This window comes from Euprymna scolopes, chromosome 6 (assembly GCF_053919585.1).
Source record: "Euprymna scolopes isolate OS-2025 chromosome 6, ASM5391958v1, whole genome shotgun sequence".
In the NCBI taxonomy this organism is placed as follows: domain Eukaryota; kingdom Metazoa; phylum Mollusca; class Cephalopoda; order Sepiida; family Sepiolidae; genus Euprymna; species Euprymna scolopes.
Window position 1 is genome coordinate 127,320,205 of NC_136487.1, and position 16,655 is coordinate 127,336,859.

The following is a 16,655-nucleotide window of genomic DNA, read 5'->3' on the forward strand; positions in this document are numbered from 1 at the left end:
AGCACCAAGCACAGAAATAAAGAAAAAACAAACAAACTAACTTTCAGATTAAAAAAAAACTTTTTATTGCTTTTTCACCCCCCCCCCAAACACAGTGCTACTTGGATGTAAGGGGATACTATTTGGGACAAAATTTGAAGGATCGTAAACATGTCAGCACTGAAATTCGTGGCACACGCATGGTTATTTATGCGTGTGCCACGAATTTCAGTGCTGACATGTTTACGATCATTAGTAAATCGCACTCTCCCTTTCATTTGAAAATTTTAGAGACTCTTTTTATTAAGTTGTGGAGACCTTCTCTTTGTAAGCAAAAAGAAAATCTTCTTGAATTTAATTTAGTCACTATGTAAATTTTCCCCAATTTATTTCTGTTTTTTTCCTACCCCCGCCATATTCATGACTTTTTTGCTTTAAATCGTATTTTCCTCGATTTAGCTTTGATAAGTGAGGAACGAAACCTGGTAAGCTAACCTTTATTTTCATTTTTTATTTTTTAAATTCATTATGCTTTTTGGTCTGTATTTAGCCGTTATATATTTAGGAACCGCCAAAAATGGCCGCAAAATCAAGTTGTTGTTGTTTTTTAAAACTAAATTACATTTATTAAAATCCATTATTTCTGAGTAACTTTTTTTTTTCCAGAAAGATAAAACCCTGAATTTTATCATATAGAAAACAGAATAATGTAAAACTTTTTCTACTATTTTTAATTCAATTTTAAATGTTAAATTTTCCCAAAAAGTTAACAATTGACATTTTTTGTCTTGCACAAAAAACGTACTTAAATATTTAAAAAAAAAAGTTTTTGAAATAATTAATTTATTTATTTATTGTCTAACTAAGATTTAGGATGATTTTCTAAGAGAATATGCAAAAATATTATAATATAAGTACCTGAATTTCAAATAATTCCACTTATTCATATAGGTAACCAGATATTTCGCGTCGATGTAGAGTCTAGATCGACTCTGTTTACGTTTGCGTTTGATAAGAAGAAAACTATGGAAGACCAAACAGGCCAAAAAAACTTATTTTTCAGTGACGAAAATTTCAATGTATTATTAAGCTGAGACTGGCCAGTACCAGATGGGTGACCATTTGTATGAGTTTGGTTTTTAATGTGTATGTGTGTGGGGGCCAGGCTCCCCAAAATGGGGGGGGGCAATTTAAAGCAGAATAAAAAAAAATTATTTCAGCGCGTTTGGTCCACCGTAGTCGAAAGGCAGCAAACGTTTTCAAACGGAATCGAAAAAAATGATGCTATTTTTAACACAAAGGGCACAATATTTATCGAATTTTTTTTTGTATCGATTATTCAAAGCATGCCCTGTTTAATAATGGTCATGCATTATTCGGCTCGCTAAAAAAATTGTTAATTTATTTATCAAAGATTTTAAAATGTCTTTTTTCGTATAAATATTAAAAAACTTTTTTTTTGTTTTGCTTAACTTAAATTAATTATTTTACTTAACATATTCACCGAATTTCACACTTCAAAACTCAAAAGCGGGATAATTAAACACAATCGAAGTTCTGATATTCAGACGTCAAAATAAGGTATGCAAACAATTTTTTTTTTTTTAAATCTATAATTCTGTCCCTTACAACAACACAATATGTTTTGTTCAGTTTCAGATGATTATTTTAAGCATATTTGTTCCCACTTTAAAACAAGGGGGGGTTGTAAGCAAAATATATATATATATATATATATAAATATCGTTTATGAAAAATAAGTACACTGTTATAAAGTTCATTCTTCTCCTAATAATCGCTGAAAATTTCGTATTGATCGGATAATTACCTGATTTTTGGTAGATTTTTAAAAAGACGGTCCGTCAAAAAGTACTGACCTGCCCCCCCCCCCCAGTTTTGGCGGTGCCTAATATATATATATATATATATATATATATATATATATATATTAAATTGTAATTCAATGAATTTCAAAAAACTCTCATTGAAATGAAATGAAGTGGTTGAGTTTCATATCAAAGAATTTTTATTATTCTAAGCAAGACAAAGAATGCTTTAGAAAATTAATCTCCTTAACCTATAGGGTTTCGATGTCTACCATCTCATCAGAGGAGAGAAAATATTAGCAAATACTTATAAAGGTATGCACCCTATTTGCTAAAGTCAGTGAGACATGGAAAGTCAAAGTGAAAATAATACATTTATCAGAAGTCCTGTAGCAGGAGGATTTGTAGAAAAAGGATATGAATGTTTTTGTTGATCCAACTTGCTTGGTAAAATCCATATTATACGTTCTTTACATCCGTTTGGTAATAATTTCCAAGTCATATACTGGGTAATCCGCATAGCCGTGTATATATCCGAATCGGGCAAGTGCTTGTTTAAATTTGTTTTGGGTCCAGCGATAATAATTCAAAGTCTGGTGGAAACCTTATCATTAGAAGTTTATATTATTTTTAGTGGGGCGAAGTGTTAGGGAGAGTAGGTAGTGGTAAGTGGTAGGAAGTGGGGTGAGACATATGTGCATATTCATCCTTATATACACATGAACACACATATACAAACACACACATACACACAATATACATATATACATATACATACAAATACATATACACACATACATATATATATACATATACACACATATATATAAACATATATATACATATACATACATATACACACATAAACATACATACATGTATATAAATAGATATCTCTTCAAGTAGAATCAAAGAATCATAAAGTTTGATCGGTCGCTTAATTGAGGTCAGGTCGTAAGGAGATTAATTTTCTAAAACATTCTTTGTATTGCTTAGAATAATAAAGATTCTTTGATATGAAACTCAACCACTTCATTTCATTTCAATGAGAGTTTTTTTGAAATTCATTGAATTACAATTTAATTTATTTGCTCTATCTTGCATATCGAGCAATTCTTGTTTAGATAGGATAACTTATAGAATATTACTGCCAGTAATATTTTGTAAACCTACAATCTCACGTTTACATAACCACTGATTGTTAAATAAAAAACTATTCCGAAGTATATATATATATATATATATATATATATATATATATATATATATGTGTGTGTGTGTGTGTGTGTGTGTGTGTGTGTGTGTGACGTTATTTCTTGGGCAAGATTGAGAAGAACGTCAAACCACCATTACAGATAAGTGTCTCATCAGTGTGGCAAGCACCGTAAAATTCAATGTCTAGGCCAAGTGAGTGGAGTTGGTGCCCTGTAAACTGATTATCATAATTAATTAGAAATGTGAAATTATTTTAATGCTGTCTTTGAATAGGTTAACCATTCCTCCACTGGTATATATCGGGATAGTGTGTATGTATTATTCGTATATGGCTGAGAAATTGATAGGATGGGCAAAATGAACGATAAAAATAATAATTGTTTTGTTTCTGACTGAGGTTCTTGTTCAGAATTGTTTGGTACATTATCAGTCTGGCTGAGCTAAAAAAATGACCTCTGGTGAACGAAAAGGGTGAACCGATCGTGAGAATCGACAATACCCTTAAAACCTAATTAATATCAGTCTTTTGAAAAACTTTGACTCATCTTCTTGGCACATCTCCAAATTCATCCTCGAGCACTCGACGCGTTCTCGCTTCTTGAATGGTGTGAGCAACCTAGGAATCCATCTGGCAGACACCTTATGCATATGCAAATGGTCATGAATGATAGTTTCCACAGACCCTGTACTAATCTTGACATCTTGGGCTATTTGGCGAATAGTAATGCGCCGATCTTCCAAAATGGCAGCCTCAACTTGACGGACGGATGCATCATCAATGTCAGAAGGGAGGGGCGACCAAGTCTGGAAGCTGTTTCCACAGACTTCTGGCCATGTTTGAATTCATGATGCTAGCGTTTTATAAGGTCATATGATGGGGCATTATCACCATAAGTTTCTTTCATTTCATCAAAAGTCTCATGTGGTGTGCGTCCTTTCAAATGCAAAACCGGATCACTGCTCGATATTCAACAGGCTCCATTTCACACCTGACTTAGTTCAAATACCTGTAAAACAGAAACCACAATTAGTTCAGAGCTGTAATTTGGCACCTAACCCATAGAAGTATAAATCAGTACACATGCAAAATTTCAGCTAGATCAGACAAATGGAAGTGGGTCAGGGGCATTACTTATTGCACGCCCCTCGTAACTGGGTCTGTCGAGTGATTGAACTTTGGGTTATCATTGAACTAACACCATGCATATTAAGTTAGGTATGTGTAAATGTTATATATTTTTATATACAGGATTTTCTCTTAAGCATATAACCGATCATTATGAGTTGTGAACTCATCACCTGAAACTAAATTAAGCAATCATAAAAAAACGTCTCCTTTAAAGAAGTGTATAACTGTTGAATGCGATCCTGTGAAACTGAATCCCAGCTGAGCACAAGATGGCCGTTTCTAAGTCGAATGTTAACAAATATATATTTAGCCACACGCTTTAATAATCAGATTATGATCATTTAAGCTATTGTTTCGAATCCTATCTAAAGTGTTCTTCATCGTCAACTGAAAATTTTATTTATTCTTATTCTCGAGTGGTCTTCCGGCTCTGAAAATGTAATCATCCATTGTTATATGAATAATGTAAACAATACGTTAAAAATAATTTACAAATAAGTGAATTGATACTTTTAGTTAATTTATAAACATATTTTAATGCTTACTAAATTATGGAATTTACTAAAATAACGAGTGTATTTACCGAGAAAATATAATGTAGAGTTCACCGTAAAACTGCAGAATGCAAATTCTCAATTCTACAAAACTAAAGAATCAAATCACTGCCTCACTGGATGTAGGAAATCTATTCACCCAAGACGCACTTAATGAGACTATCGACATCATTATAAGTACAATAATTATTAAATTGTTTATGGTATTGTCTTTGATATATATATATATATATAAATTGGTTGTAAGATATAAATAATTAACTTCTTTTGATGTCTGTTCAGTGAATACAGAGTATGATGATAATTTGAGTTGTGAAAATCAGTTATCGCGTTACACATATTTGGCCTCGTTTTGTGATTAGTATCAATGTTTCTATTACAGATATCTGAAATAAGAATTGCTGAGCATGTCGCACAGTCGCTGAAGGCGAACCACTTTTACAAAATCCGTCCTCATTCATTGTTTTAATGGTGGATTAATTCTCGTTTATTTCTTTACAGATTGCCATCCTACTTGACTTTTATTGCCGCTTCTTGCGTGTTTACTTTCGGGGTCAATGGAACAGAAGGTAGGCTGTATATTTTGTTATTTTTGTTACTCAACCTAATAATGAATCATATATATTTATATACATCCAAGGAAATCACATATATTTATATACATCCAAGGAAATCATATATATTTATATACATCCTAGGAAATCATATATATTTATATACATCCAAGGAAATCATATATATTTATATAAATCCAAGGAAATCCTATATATTTATATACATCCAAGGAAATCATATATATTTATATACATCCAAGGAAATCATATATATTTATATACATCCAAGGAAATCATATATATTTATATACATCCAAGGAAATCATATATATTTATATAAATCCAAGGAAATCATATATATTTATATACATTCAAGGAAATCATATATATTTATATACATCCAAGGAAATCATATATATTCATATACATCCAAGGAAATCATATATATTTATATACATCCAAGGAAATCATATATATTTATATATATCCTAGGAAATAACATATATTTATATACATCCAAGGAAATCAGCAGGCATTTTGTCTAATGATTTCCTGTGGGAAATAAGCATGAACGTATCTGTGTAGCTAAGTTTTCATATATTTTCATTCTAGTACCAAGCTCTACTTGCGTATTAAGCACTATCGAATTTAATGTTAAAATATATATACAGAATATATCATGTCACCTGTTAATATATATATATATATATATATATATATATATATATATATATATATATATATATATATATATATATATATCGTATATATATGAAATAGAAAAGACCCCTTTGCTTCTGATTCCGTTTGGATTTTACAAACTAAAAAAAATATAGTATTCGCACAAATAAAAAGACGCCTATACATTGAAAAGTTAATCTTCTCTTTTTTTTTACACAGTGATCACCACTTAACAAGGTCCGGAAGCCACTCAGGGATAAGGGTTATTGCAAGTACATTACGTTAGTGTGGAGATTTGCTGAAGTGTTTACTTAAGGGGGCGGTTCATTAGGAATTTTTTTAACATTGGACTTGAAGACATCCAAGTTGTAGTCTGGAGGGAAGCAGACAGACGGAACAAAGTTCCACAGGCGTGCAGTTCTAAGAAAGTTCTCTTTACATTAATAAAGTAATCTTGATTTTCCTATCTTAACTCTGACAGCACAGAAATATAAACAAAGACTATATATATATATAATTCCAGTATGATCTACTGAATTCCTAAATAAGTCATGCTTAAAAGAGATAGAAGGATTTTTTCAGCGAACCATAAAACATACTTTGCCATCTATCTTTATCGTACCAACTTCTCGATTTGATTGGCTGATCACGGTCATTATTTATATTAACGGTTTACTTTTGTCAAACGCATATAGAAATTATAAGAAATGAACATGGTGTTTAATCATAACCTTGTCCATTAATACAAGGGCAATATTACATTTCACACACCTTTTTAACAATTCAAAGCTTTTGATAGGTAATTATACAGTAATTAAAAATGGATTGCCTTTCCGACAAAGCTGAAAAATCTTGTATCTAGAAAAAGCGATTTCGTTACAACTTGAACGTCAATTTTATCATTGTCGCTACACAATCGGGGTCTATAGGCACCAAAGCGAATAAGCGTCTGGATCATTGTTAAGAGGGGCTGTCCTTGCTGATTGAAGTATATTGCTCGTCCTGTGCAGTTTTAAGACGTCCATCCGCCTAGTTTTTACCTTCTCTCTTTTTGAAGAAGTTAGTTAATTGCAAATTGCCCGGGGTGAAAGGATACCGGCGTAGCTGCCCAGACATTATTTTCTCTCATATGCTGAAAACAATGGTAGGACCTTTATAAATAAAACGTTTTAGTTATATGATGAACGTTCAGAAATGCAGAAAAACCATTTATTTAAATCAGAACATATTTATCTAAGTAATCTTATTAAAGTACTTTCAGAAGTTAAGGTTATAAGGCGGTGTATCTGTAAAACTCATCAAGTAGTTTGTGACACACTTCGATTGTATGAAAATTTCTTGTGAACTCAGTCCCCACAACATAATTGTACTCTCTTTGAACAGCAGAGTTACTATACGTTATTCCTCATCCGCTGGCTAGATTAAAATATATTTTAGTTCGACTTACATGTTCGGTACAACATTTATATCAAATGACATTTTTAAAATGAGATTTTCTGCACTACATCATTAGTGATCGGGCGATCTTATTCCAATAGAAATGCTAGACGTACGAACATGAAATTGTCTTGACGTACTATTATATATAGATAGAATTATATAGATAATGATACTTTTATGGTTATATGTTTCGATTTATATATATATATATATATATATATATATATATATATATATATATATATATATATATATATATATATTCTTTTTAACAGGTGCTGCTCCACCGCCGTGGGTATTCTACAACGCAATACACATTCTTTACATTTTTTACTCTTATTCAACACAAATAAGGCAAACAGTGCTATTTGGATGTAAGTGCTATTATTTTAGACCATAACAACAGGGACATTAAGTAGTGAGTTGATCAATCAGATGCATGTTCACATTGCATTTGAACTTCTGCATGTCAGTACAGTCAGAGAAGCAGTAGACCGAGTGGAAATTCTAAACTCTAGCAATTCGAAGAAACTATTCCGGTATCTATTAATCTCTACAGTGAAGGGGTGTGATTTTGCTGCTTGTCGCATTAGTCGGAGCGTGTACAAGTGCTATGTCTTCGTCAGAGTACATTCCATTAAAATACTTGTAAAACAGACATTAAAGATGCAACATTCCGACGAGAAATGAGGGTCTGGAATTTGATTTCTGTTTGTCTCTCTCTTGTTCTTCATGTGCGTGTGCTTTGCTGCATGTGACTTCTAAAATTTTATATTATTTTCAACATTAATCGACGGAATGGAGAATATACAGATTGAATAAATTAAGAATGGAAATTGAAAACCATGAGGAGATCGTGGATCGAAAACGATTGCATTTATCTAAATATTCAAGATAATTCTTTATCATAATGATCCCTTATATACTGCCCACAATTGAAAAAAGAATGAAAAATGCCACGAAAATAATATTTTAATACATTAATACGTAATAATAATTTAATATATGAATATATAATTGTACACTTGAATAAAATGACACTGAAACACTTGTAAATAAAGATGTTTAATTATTTACCTATAATAATTATTAAATACCTACAGACACTAGTGTTTCATCGTTTCGGAAATCTTCAGTGCACGGTGTCCCGATTAACACCAGTCGATAGATTCAAACCCGGCGACAGAAGCCATCTCTGGCTGCTTTAGCAAAGACCATATCCATTCGGCTACCGTTTACCACGACAAATTATATTGAATTTTAAACATTTATTTTATTAAATGTTTTTAACAGCAGTCAGAGTGATCTAATCATTATATGACGATCTGCGCATAGGAGCTAAATTGATCGTCTTTTTAATTCAACTGGAAGTGCTCACCTATAGGAAACGAGTTTCTTAAAGGGGCCGACATAATTATTTACTATAATAATCATCGAATACCTACAGACAATCCAGGTAGATTCGAACGTGGCGAAAAGACATCTCCAGCTTCATTAAAAAGGACCATATCCATTTGGCTGCCGTTAACCGCGAGAAATGCTATGTAAGAGAAACATATAATAGGTATATATATATATATATATATATTTAAATCTAATAAAATATATTCACAATTTCCGTTTTCATCAACATAGGAAATAATTACTGTCCATCAGAGGACTCAGGCCCAGTCACAAAGCAATCCTTACCTCCATAAGCTGGTATTGGTCATCCAAGCTAACGACAATTAACACAGCAAGTTATGGATTAAAGTTTCATTAATACCGCTAGTAAACACTCAGATAATATTCAACGTCAAAAAGTCGAAATATTGTATTGCCTCACATTTATTTATTTTTCTTAATTTTCTAATGGGGGACAACATTTTCTTTTTAAAAAAAGCCGTATAACTAAAGGTTGGCCCATTTAAAAGTAACCCAGAAATGTAGTACAGCATTCTTTATTTGTATGAATTACGTGTAGCAATGTTTAAATTACCCGTATTGTTATAAAATGTGTCGGAAGTGATCCCTGTTGATATCTATGCATTTTTGGGCACGTTTAACAACGTTTGCAGATACTGCCTTTCGACTTTCTCTAATAGTTCTCCTGAATGCATTGGTAATGTTTTCCTTGAGTTGGTCTAGCTTGTAAGAATTATTTGCATACACTTTTTGTTTTAAAGTCCCCTAAATATAAAAATCACATGATGACAAATCCGGGGAACGTGGTGGCCACAAATGTTTTGCTTATTGTTCTCTCTTCCGTAAACATGTCATGAACTTGTGTCAGTGATCTGTGAGACGTGTGTGGCATGTAGCACGGTTTTGTTGGAAAAAGAATTGCATTTTGTCTTGTAGATTCAGATGGTCGTTAAGAGTAAGATCGGGCTACTTTAAGTTGGCCGCGTAATCTGAAAACATTGAAAACATTGGAGAAAGATTAGATAGATAGGGCTACTTTTAAGTGGGCCACTTTGTTTAATTTTTTAAAATAACTTTTATGCTTACATACACTCTTTATCTTTCACGTCATATACAGGGTGTCCACAAAGTCTGGCTACATAATGTAGCCAGACTTTGTGGACACCCTGTATATATATATATATATATATATATATATATATATATATATATATATATATGTATATATATATATATATATATATATATATATATATATATAGAGAGAGAGAGAGAGAGAGAGAGACTAGACAAATTCGTGGCAAAGTGGACGAAGGGGAACATGTAGACAGCTAAGAGAGATTGGTGACTTATTCAATTACAACCGAATAAACAAACTAGCACACACACACACACACACACACACACACACACACACACACACACACACACACACACACACACACACACGCACACACAAACCCCGAATTCTTACTTCGAAATTTTAATGATAAACAAATACTACCTCCGATCGGAAATAGTTGTTGCAGAATTAAAACTGTCCCCGTTTAAGTTTTGCACATACCATTTCAATGTTTTAGGGTCTGTCTGTCTGTATGTCTGTATGTCTGTCTGTGTGTCTGTGTATGTACATTTCCCTACGCAGTAACTCTGTCAATTTTAAGTCTACAGACTCGAAATTTGATATACAGGGTACTGAGATTTGGGAAAATCGATGTGATCGGTTTTTGGCCAGAAATTTGGTGATTAAGGGGTCAAAGTTCAACGATTTGACCTTTGAGAACTCTACCAAACTCAACGATGTTGGGTCTAAACACTTGAAATTTTAGATATAGATTCCTTGATTTGGATCAAAGTTAGTAACTTGATTTGAGCCCAAAACAATAATTTTTAAGGGATCATAATAAGGGGTCAAATTTAAAAAAATTGACCGCTTATTATTTTTTTTTTTTTGCTCAACATACATCTCCAAGTACACGGGCAATGCCGGGCACCCATGCTAATATATCTATAAAAGCGAAAGTGTCTGTGTATCTGTCTGTCTGTGTGTCTGTGTGTCTTTGTATGTACATTTCCCTACGCAATAACTCTGTCAATTTTAAGCTGCAGACTCAAAATTTGATATACATGGTACTGAGATTTGGAAAAATCGATGTGATGGGTTTTCGGCCAGATATTTGGCAATTAATGGGTCAAGGTTCAAGGATTTGACCTTTCAGAACTCTACCAAACTCCTCCGACAATTTTGGGTCTAAACACTTGAAATTTTAGATATAGGTTCCTTGGACATGGATCTAACTTAATAACTTGATTTGAGCCCAAAACAATAAATTTTAAGGGGTCATAATAAATAAATTAATAAATTGACCGCATTTTTTCTGCTCAACATACACACCGAATAAACCCGGGCAACACCGAGCTGAAATGCTAGTAGTTAACTAAAGATGATCATCCCATAAGAAAACCGAAAAAAACTAATAGGGAATTAATTAAAATGAATGTTTGAAAGAATATGCAAATTAGCTAGATCTTTTGCTAGTGAATGCAATTCCACAACCTATATATAAGAAAATCGTATTTTCTTTTTAAATAAATAGAAAAGAGGGGGTTTAATATGAATATCAATACACACAAAAGAAAACGAATTTATAGGAGTATATATATATATATATATATATATATATATATATATATGTATGTATATATATATATATACACAATCTTTTTACATATATTATAAAGTTTACATTATTTTTTTTATTGATTTAATGTTCATTTTTGTATTTTTATTTAGACTCTTAAAAATTGTTCTTACATATCAAAAATCTATTATCCTCACACTTTGATTTTTCGCCCTATTGATGGTGCTTGCAACACCCCAAGTTTTCCATACGCTGGAAAATCAGAAACTCCTTATGCGCGCATCGTTGGTGCTATGTATATTGGTAATTATATAATTATTTTTAAATCTAATAAAATATATTCACAACTTCCGTTTGCAGCAACGTAGGAAATAATTACTGTCCGTCAGAGGACTCGAGCCCAGTCACAAAGCAATCCTTACTTCCATAGGCTGGTATTGGTCATCCAAGCTAACGACAATTAATACAAGTTATGAATTAAAGTTTCAATTATACCGCTAGGTAATCACAAACAGTAAACAGTCAGATAATATTCAACGTCAAAAAGTCGAAATATTGCATTGCCTCACATTTATTTATTTTTCTTAATTTTCTAATGGGGGCTTAACATTTTCTTTAAAAAAAAAGCCATATAACTAAAGGTTGGTTCATTTAAAAGTAGCCCAGAAATGTAGTCGAGAGAATGAGCATTCTTTTATTGTATAAATTACCTGTAGCAATGTTTAAATTATCCGTATCGTTATAAAATGTGCTGGAAGTGATCCCTGTTGATATCTATGCATTTTTGGGCACGTTTAACAACGTTTGCAGATATTGCCTTTCGACTTTCTCTAATAATTATCCTGATAGCATTAGTAATGTTCTCCTTGAGTTGGTCTAGCTTGTAAGAATTATTTGCATACACTTTTTGTTTTAAAGTCCCCTAAATATAAAAATCACATGATGACAAATCCGGGGAACGTGGTGGCCACAAATTTTTTGCTTATTGTTCTCTCTTCTGTAAACATGTCATGAACTTGTGTCAGTGATCTGTGAGACGTTTAGCATATAGCATCATTTTGTTGGAAAAAGAATTGCATTTTGTCTTGTATATTCAGATGGTCGTTAAGAGTAAGATCGGGCTACCTTTAAGTGGGCCGTTTAATCTGAAAACATTGAAAACATTGGAGAAAGGTTAGAGAAGTTGGGCTACTTTTAAGTGGGCCAGGTTGTTTAATTTTTGAAATAACTTTTATGCCTACATACACTCTTTTCATTTTTGACGTCATATATATATATATATATATATATATATATGTATATATACATGTATATATATATATGTATATATATAACTATATTTTTAAAATTATGTTTTCAAAATTATATTATATTTTCAAAATTATATTATATTTTAAAAATAATATATGTGCCGCTCCCCATGTGAGGGTACCAAGTTGGTTAAAGGGAAAATTATTCCCAACTCGCATTTAGACAAAAATGCATTTCGTAAATAATTGAATTCATTCAAAAACGTATCGCAAAAATAAAAAAAACAATAACATATATATATATATATATATATATACATATATATATATATATATATATATATATATATATATATATAGAGAGAGAGAGAGAGAGAGAGAGAGAGAGATAAATAGATAGAGAGAGAGACAGACAGCCAGAGACAGAGACAGAGACAGAGACAGAGATTAGACAAATTCGTGGCAAAGTGGACGAAGGGAAACATGAAGACAACTAAGAGAGATTGGTGACTTATTCAGTGAATTATAAATAATGACATGTTAAGACAATTACAACCGAATAAACACACACACACACACACACACACACACACACACACACACACACACACACACACACACACACACACACACACACAGCCCTGAATGCTTATTTCGAAATTTTAAAGGTAAAAAATATCTTTTAAAGAAAAATCTGACACCGTTTGGCTTTCTTAAAAAAAATAATATTCATTCATAACAATATTCTCAAAAGTGACACCCTATTTCTTGTATCATTATTAAACGAACCGCGTGCTTGCACTTGAAAAGGCTTGAAACTGTTTATTTAACATTTCAACGGACTATTATCTAGAGAGAGTTTTATATCTCTAACGAGAAAACAATGATTAATACAAAGAAACCGCTTCATAAAGTCTCGATCCTGCGAAAGCTTGCTTCGTATCTTATAAGGTATATAAACATCTTTGTTTTAAGAAAATGACATTTTATCGTTTTGAATGTCTAAAAAATATAATATTCATTCATATCGGTATTTCAAATGTGACACCCATTTATATATATATATATATATATATATATATATATATATATATATATATATATATATATATATACTAGCAGTTCCACCCGGCTTTTCTCGGCCCCTATATACTTTTCATAACTTTATGTACATATATATATATATATATATATATATATATATATATATATATATATATATATATTAAAAAAATGTAAATATGTACAGTAATGCCTTTCTATATACCTTAACTTAACTTTTTTTAACAACCATAGAGAATAGTTGGTAGAGACCGCATACGTTTTAAAATTTGACCCGTATTATGACCCCTTAACATTTATTGTTTTTGGCTCAACTCAAGTTATTAAGTTAGATCCATGTCCAAGGAACCTATATCTTAAATTTCAAGTGTTTAGACACAAAATTTGAGCGGGAGTCGGGTAGAGTTCTCAAATCTCAAATCGTTGAACTTTGACCCCTTAACAGCCAAATTTCTGGCCGAAAATCAGATATAAAGACTTTTACAAATCTCAGTACCCTGTATATAAAATTTCGAGTGTGTAGACTTAAAACTGACAGAGTTATTGCATAGGGAAATGCACACACACACGCACACACACACAGACACATAGACACGTTCACTTTTATAGATGTAGAGATAGATATACTAGCATTTCAGCTGGGAGTTGCCCGGGTATTTGATGTGTCTGTTGAGCAAAAAAAAAAAGTTTAATATAGCATCTCCATTCCAGTTTCAACTCATATACAACAAACGCCCATTTTATAAATAGACAATATAAGACCTGTAGAAAATTCCAAGTTGAGGGTGAAGATATTAATGTTTTTAACCAACTGTCAAAAGTTTTAGGCAGACATGAAAACAAACATACATACATATATTTATATATTGCTAACTGAAAATTTTCGATCAAAACCGATTAAACAGCTTGCCCTATCTCTGAATACCCTTTATGTAAAATTTCAAATGTTTAAACCAGAAATTGTCTGAGTAATTTGGTAGAGACCGCAGACGTCCATATTTTTTAAACTTCAACCCCTAAACCTTTATTGTTTGGGGCTCAAATCAAGTTATTAAGCTAGATATATGCCCAAGGAACCTATATCTAAAATTTCAAGTGTTTAGACCCAAAGTTGTCTGAGGAGTTTGGTAGATTTCTCAAAGGTCAAATCGTTGAACTTTAACCCCTTAACCGTCAAATTTCTAACCGAAAACCGATCACATCGATTTCTCCAAATCTTAGTACTCTGTATATCAAATTTCGAGTCTGTAGGCTTAAAATTGACAGAGTTATTGTGCAGAGAAATGTACACACACACACACACACACACAGATACACAGGCATGTTCAATTTTATAGATATACTAGCATTTCAGTCCGGCGTTGCCCGAGTGTTTGGACGTGTATGTTGAGCAAAAAAAAAGCGATCAATTTTTTTTTAATTTGACCCCCTTATTATTACCTCTTAAAATGTATTGTTTTTGGCTCAAATCAAGTTATTAAGTTAGATCCATTCCTATAGAAATTATATCTAAAATTTCAAGTGTTTAGACCCAAAATTTTCGGAGGAGTTTGGTAGAGTTCTGAAAGGTCAAATCGTTGAACTTTAACCCCTTAATCGCTAAATTTCTGGCCGAAAACCGATCACATCGATTTTCCCACATCTCAGTACCCTGTATATCAAATTTCGAGTGTGTAGACTAAAAATTGACAGATTTATTGCGTAGGGAAATGTACACAGACAGACACACAGACAAACACACAGACACGTTCATATTTATATATATATATATATATATATATATATATATATATATATATATAATCTTTTTACATGAATTATTATAAAGTTTACATTATTTTCTTATTGATTTAATGTTCATTTTTGTATTTTTATTTAGGTCAACTCCTACAGATTGTCCTTACACATCAAAAATCATTTATCCACACCATTTTGCCTTTTCGCCCTATTGATGGTACTTGCAACACCCCAAATTCTCCATACGTTGGAAAATCAGAAACTCCTTATGCGCGCATAATTGGTGCAATGTATATGGGTAAGTAAATAAAAAACAAAACCTTTGTCAGTGCACATGATTCGTATGAGTCACCATCAGTTACGACTTTTTCTATAAGCCTCATTATCCTACTGTCATTTCCTTGATGACTTTTAGACGCAAGTACTCACAGAATAGTTTTCAAGTGATATGTTCCGCGAAAGTGATATATTCGTTCAAATAGCTGAGTGGTATTTGCTACCGTTTCGATAATAAACTGGTGACATAAATTATTGCTAAACTTCTTTTCGATTTGACAGTAATTTCATTCCGCGAGCAGTAATGTTTTCAGGCATCACATGTCTAATTATTTTGGTTACTATTTCTTTCTTTTCAATACATTCTTTCAGCCCTAACGCTTTTGAAAAACGAATTTGTGAAGCAATCCAGCAACCAGTTCTTCATTATTAACATCTGCCGCTACAATTATTTTCCTCTTCGTGTCGAAATGTTTATACGATTGACCTGCGAATAAAGAGCTTTTATTTTTAAAAGCTTCCTCGCATTCTTCTGCCTATGTCCACTTCGTGGCTTTTCACCAAATTATGTAACGAAGCTCACATATCATGCACTTTTGGAATATATAATATTATATTACTTATTAATCCCAAGAAAGTCTGGAGTTTAGTAATGTTATCAGGTACGGGCATGTTCTTTATAAGCCTCAGCCCTTTCTAGTCTCTGTCTTCTTTCGTTTAATGTCAATGATATGCCTAGGAATAACTCTTATCTTTCTGCACTCAGCTTGAACCCACACTTCTCAACTCTCTGAAATACTGTTCGAATATGGGTTTTGTGCTGCGCTTGATTTTCGCTTTTAATCTCATTATCATCAAAATATGCGATTAAATAACTTATACTAACTAACATTGTGTCCATTATTT

At 32.0% G+C, this 16,655-nt stretch overlaps 1 long non-coding RNA gene across 1 annotated transcript; it reads left to right on the forward strand.

The window, feature by feature from the left end:
* Window positions 1-5,202: 5,202 nt before the first annotated feature.
* Window positions 5,203-15,756, forward strand: LOC145278329 (uncharacterized). Its single transcript, XR_013868360.1, has 3 exons — window positions 5,203-5,272; window positions 7,654-7,669; window positions 15,616-15,756. It is a non-coding gene; the product is annotated as an uncharacterized LOC145278329 (long non-coding RNA).
* Window positions 15,757-16,655: the final 899 nt, after the last annotated feature.